The 6463-nt window shown below is 29.3% G+C and overlaps 1 protein-coding gene across 4 annotated transcripts in view; it reads right to left on the bottom strand.

The window, feature by feature from the left end:
• Positions 1-6463, bottom strand: part of pot (papillote) — a 297177-nt gene that overhangs the window by 133566 nt on the left and 157148 nt on the right. The window lies entirely within an intron of this gene.

The following is a 6463-nucleotide window of genomic DNA, read 5'->3' on the forward strand; positions in this document are numbered from 1 at the left end:
TTTTTTTTTTTTTGTATTTAAGGGAAAATCCTCATTACTTTATATTTTTATATTTAATGATAAATATCGCTTAGTTTCGGACATTTGCCAATCATCCTAAGTACATTCCACAATCATAGTATAAAAATTAGATGTTATTAACCTTTTACATTTACTTCCAAATTTACATAATTCATATTTGTTTAGAGGTTTATTTTTCGTTATTATGTTTTTTTTCGTTTCGGGAAATTAATTCCTTCATACTTCAATTTCTTTATTTTATTAATTTTACATCAATACATCAACATTTATGAGATTCAGACGATCCTTCATCATTAGATGCCTTATTAATATCTGATTTCTTTGGCCATTTTTAGTTCAATTTCTGTATGAAATTTTGTCATTTATTATATAAAAAAAAACATATAAGTGGTAAACAATGCAAGAGTCAACCCATACAGTGTTAAAAATCAAATCCTCTGTTCATTCGCAGAACACCCATAATGCTCTTCAGTCTTGTATATTGTGGTCTATTGAACTGCGCCTTTTAACAGATTCTTCGTTATTACATCCTATTTCTTAGGTCCGTCATGAAATCCTCTTCAAAATCCCCTTAATACCATAATTTTCTATCCACTTAATTCAAATTAAATGAAAATGCTACTTTCGTAAATATTTTATATCTAAATTATTGATATCATAAGTCTATTTTTCTGTTTAAAGAGTTTGAAGTTGTTTCATTATGATTTGTAATTTTTATTTTGTTCTGTGTATTAATTATTTCGTACTTTTATTTAATGATTGAGGCTCTAAAGTCTCCCTACTCTTTTTTTTTTTTATATAGTTGTTCTAAGGAAACATGGCCCAGATTGAATTATGAATACATATTATTATTAAAAATGACCATAGAAAACAAAATAAGATATTAAAGGCTCCTGATGATAGACAGACCATCCAAAACGTCGGAAATGTTGATGTCATAATGTAAAATTGATTAAATAAAGAAATTGAAGTAAGGAGGTAAATTAATTTCCTGAAACCAAAAAAATATCAGAAAATTACATAATTCATACTTAAATAAGTCACAAAACCATCTAATTCCTCTCGAATCCAATCCTTACAGTCCAAAATCCTTCGTAAAATCTGTAATAATCCATACTTTGTCATAAATCGATTTGGCCAGAACCAGATACCAATCCTCCCATAATAAACTTCCCAACCATCCAAATCTACTTGTTTCTAACCTGGCTTCTCCGTCACTACCTAATAATCCTCCTAGGCGTCTGAAAAGAATCTTCTTTTCCGACCCATTCCATTCCGAGGCCATCTGGCCTCGAGATCTTCTCCTTTAGAAATGTTTTTGGAGTTCTATCAATGGGTAGATTCTCCACATGTTTGTATCATGTCATATATTACTTACAGCAAATTTACTTGATGTGTATATATGTATACAGTTGTAACTAACAATAAATAAATTATTTAAAAAAATAAATAAAATAAGTAAATTATTAATATATTTGTTATTAATCTTATTATAATTAATTTCATTATAATATATTATTAATATTATCATATCATATCAATTATTAATATATTTGTATCTTATTACCTTAAGTTATCCTATGTTTCATAACTTCCCTTTAAGGGATTTGTGATAATTTTTTAAAAATAAATTTTTTTATACTTCCTGAAATTAATGATACTTCGTAATATAAACAAAATGTAAAATTCTCAAATCATACGAATTAGTAGATTTTTATCTTCTTGTCTCTCTCTAGGAACAAGAATTTGACTGTGGTCTATCATTTATTTGGCAAGGTTAAGTTTGTTTCCACTTTTGTTTCGGCCACGCTGATTATTATTGGATTTTATTTTTAATGATGACAAAGTAATGTAGACCTATTTCTTTTATGTTCGACTTGACTTGCTCACTTCATATAAAACTAGCTCCCTAAGGCACAAATTAATTTTTTTAAATACTTTTTTGCTCAGAGCTGCTAAAATCATGAAAATGAGATAAGAAATCGTAATATTTTCCCGACTGATTATCAGAATTTCGCGTCTTTAGCTAGTTGAGAAAATAAAATATATATCGTAGTTTATTAATTGACCATAAATAAGCATCTGAATTATCTTGCATATATTTAAATAATACATTAAGAATAAATACACTTGAATGGTAGATATTGTGTAAGACAGTATTATACAAGATGTCGATAGCTGACCGAAGAAGACGCGGTTGTGTAATCCACTTTCCCTCTTGTAGAATCCTCTCCTCTCAGAGTCCTTTTTACTTCGCCGCTTGAGTTAGGTGTTAACAATACACCATTATCCTTCATCCTTAACCACTTCTCCAGGACGATCTGTCTCTCTCATCTTTGTGGTCTTTCCGAAATTGGACCGGAAAAAAAAGGAAATTTGTTAAAAAGGAAGTCATGTCTGTAAGGAATGTCTCAATAAGAAATTACGACAAGGGAGGACGTGAGGAGGTTTGCCTGGTGTCCTTGCACGCAACGTTTAACTTCATTTTTTTTTCTTATCTTACCACAAGAAAGTAATCTTTGAACGCTGTTGCCTATAATAATGACTTTCACTATTGTTTTTTTTTTCAACTTTATAAATTAACAATTTGACTTTCTCATTAAGGTACATGTAAAGGACAATTATTAATATAAGGACATCGAAATATGAAAACTATAATTAAGGAAGAAACCTTGAATATAAAATAATCGGAATGAATTTTAATCAAATGTTATATATTTTTCAAATAGTTATTATTTATTTATATTTAAATATTTATAAATAATACACCTTCTAAACGAGCTTTAAAATACAAGGAATTAAATTGACAGGCATCAGGCATGGAGGAAAGCCCAATGATTCATTGAGTGTTCTGATCACCTGGCTAAATCCAGTTTAAATTATAAATTTAAATTAAGGATACTAAAAATATCATAGTAAATATTAAAATTTAATATTTATTTAAGTGTAAAATTAATATAATTGAAAGACCTTTATTAGAGATTTATTCAAAAACCTTTTAATTTATAAACATAATTCCATCGGTAGAGATATTTTATTGCTAAAAAAACAGCATCATTACGAAAGTAACACGTAAATAACTAATACATGACTTTTAACTTCATCATCAAAAAATAAATATAGATTGTAAATCATTCATTTTATATATTTGGTACCGCTCTAAAGAACACCCAAGGATGGTCCTCGGAGTACCATGAATTACCACAAACTATTAATTTTAAATTTTTGCTCAAAATAATAACCAATGTGAGGTTTCTTACGCCGATTTATCACTCATTCAGCAAGTTAGATAAAAAAAAGTGTATTGGAATCATTATACACGAGCCTGAAAAAAACAAAACACCCTAACTCTAGGAATAAGAAGGTTTTGTGATCACGTAAAATCTTGGATGTGAAGTTTTATATTTTGTCTCCAAAACAATTAAGTCATTTTAGAATAATTGTACCCAGAGTTGGGCAAAAACTTGGTATCTTAAATACACAAGCTAAAATTGAAATGGAAACTATGTTTATTTATTTATGAACCATTAATAAACTAGCATTGTTTTTAGCTGGCAGTTTTATCATGACTGATTTCTGCCCAATCCTGATTTTACCAACGCTATAAAAAGAGAAAAAAAATCAATTCATATAAATTATACTTTTCCTTATCGGAAAATCTTGTTTTTTTTGTTTTGTTTCTCTGAGATATAATAAGATATAGATTAATTTATTTTTATTTTTACTCTCATTTAATAAATATGTAATGGTTTGATTATTTTACCATAACTATTTGCTTTACAACTGATGGTAGACTCAGATAGAATATACTAAATTAATAGGACAATGATATATTTAATTTTCATATAAATTTTATTTTAATTTGTAATATTTGAATAATAAACAATTATATTATTGAATAATTATCAATATGACTTTGGAGAACTAAGAACTACATCTGGAAGGGCAGAACCGGAGAATAGTACAATAGATGGTTCCGCATGGTCTGCCTCACGACCCAAGATATTTATGGTTCAATTTAATACGGTCCGGGAAATTTATGAAGGAGGGGCGCAAATCCCAGGGAGGCAGGTGCAAGTATTGTAATGAGCCGTGCTTCGTAGCGGGTCAACGATCGCTGCGTCTCAGTATTCGTAGCGCTCAGGGAGATACATCGACTCGTCGCTCGATTAAATTTTGATTATGATCAAAATAATCTTTAAGGACAGTGTAACCATTTATTGTTCAATTATTACTTTTTCTTTTATATTTCTTAATTGGCAGATGTTTCTAGTTGGTCTTGCTTGGTTGCCTTCAGTCTTCGGGATAAGGTTGGATTTTCCAAGTTACTTTTTAAAGTTCCAAGGTATGATAACTTTTATTTTTTATAACTTTAATGTTATTTCATTTATTGAAAAATCATTGGATAACAATATTGGGAAATTGTTTATTTTTTTGCTTTTGGTACTTGTTCCTCAGAAACTATTATTTTTACCTCCTTCCTCTCTTTTTTTTTCTTTTGCTCAGTGATTTGAATGACTTTATCTAGGATCGTTGTGTGAAACCTATTGTCATTTAACACAAATTAAAATTAAAATCTGTACCACTACAACATAAGAAAGGCCAGGGGTTTTTATTTGTTAAGGAGTTTTAGTATTTGTTAAGGAAGTACTGTTATTAGACCAACGGTTGTGAAGGGAGGTGATTTGGACCGCCAGATTTTTACCCAATTAAGGGTAACCAAATTAGGAGGCTGAGTAGACCCAAATTGACATTTAAAAATTAGTTAATAATATAAAATTCAAAATGATCGGATAATTGTGTAAAATATTTAGTCAATATATTTCATACTCTGCTATTGTGTAAAAATTGACCAATTACTTTTTTCTTTTCTTTTTTTTTATTTATTGATATTTACAAATGTATAAAAAATACAAGTAAATTTGATCATAATGATATAATGATAATGATATGGTACAGCGTGTAGAGAAACTACCCAGTAGTAGAACTCTAAAAACATTTTACAATATAAGGTCACGAGGTCATCTTCTTTTCAGGCGCCTCGGAGGATTGCCAGGAATGGAAGAGGAAGCAAGGTTAGAAACTAGTGGGTTTAGGTGATTAGGGAGTTTATAATAGAAGGAATGATATCGGGTTCGGGCTAGATCGGTTACATAAGGAGCATTTAGGTCTTTATGGATGGTAGACCAATTACTTAATTTATTTTTTTTTAAAAAGTACGTAAGTCGGTTTAGTTATTCAAAATAAGTAGATATCTATATCACTCTGGAAAATTATAAAATAAAACCAATTTAATTAGTCGTTTTGGAACAAAAATTAATTTGTATGTTTTCCTTGAAAAAAAAAACCGTGGAGTAATGTTTATGATATTTTTTTTTTTAAACAAAAGCATTAATAATTCTGACGATATAAGAACTAGCCGATAGGGAGTGAACTTCCTTCAGGTACGAGCAGTGGTTAGGCAGTTTCTCGGTTCATTCAGTCGTAAATGGAGTAAGGGGTCAAAAGACTCCATGGCATCTTCTTAGAACAAGGAAATGGAATATGAGGATAGATTTGTGAAAACTTTAGTTCCTGTTTCCCAGGATAGACAGTAGCAATATCATTCCAATGAGCTTTAGATAAAATAAAATAGTAATTAAAATTTATATAACCAAAATATAAAAAACTATACTAAATCCAATAATTGATACTAAACTTTCAATTTTGGTCTTTTAATGTATGTATACTAAAACCAAGTAATAAAGAAACAATGTCTGGTCAACTAGTTATATAATAAAAGCCGTATGCAAGAATCTGTCACCGGTATAGCGGGTACTGTATAGCCTCTGCCCCTTGTCAATTTCGAAGTTAGGAAAACTAAAAAATATAGATTTAAGACACACATCTCACATCATCAGGAAAACAAAAATAATAATAGTAATTAAAAAAAAAAGACTAACTGAATTGAGATATTACATATATACCATACATCACTTCTGAATGATCCTCGGAAGAAAAAATTACCGTCCACTTTTTTTTTTTCTCAAAATGGCACCCGATTCGGGGTTTGTATATATTTTTATTTAATACCAGATCAGCCAGGGCCCTGTTTCATAACTAATACTATTAGTCTTGTAGATTTATCGTAATTCAATTATACAGACTTATAGAATAGTAACTTGAACTTAAGGATTTTTTAGTTCCTGTAATATAACTAATAGTCATCCCTATAATGAAAAAAATAAGTATTAGTATTATTACCACACTAGTTTCTACACTTGTACTATAAACTAATACTATTAGCTTTCATTATGAAACAGGGCCCTGGCGGTGGGCCTTTCATGGTTATTATAAAGTTGGAATTTTTGTTTTTATTTAACAATCGATTTTGGGGGATATAGTCTCTTGCAAAAGACGTCACTAACTGCTTACAATGCTATAAATATTGAACAATAATGAA

The sequence above is a fragment of the Halyomorpha halys genome, unplaced genomic scaffold (assembly GCF_000696795.3).
Source record: "Halyomorpha halys isolate HHAL.00 unplaced genomic scaffold, Hhal_1.1 Scaffold207.1, whole genome shotgun sequence".
Classification (NCBI taxonomy): domain Eukaryota; kingdom Metazoa; phylum Arthropoda; class Insecta; order Hemiptera; family Pentatomidae; genus Halyomorpha; species Halyomorpha halys.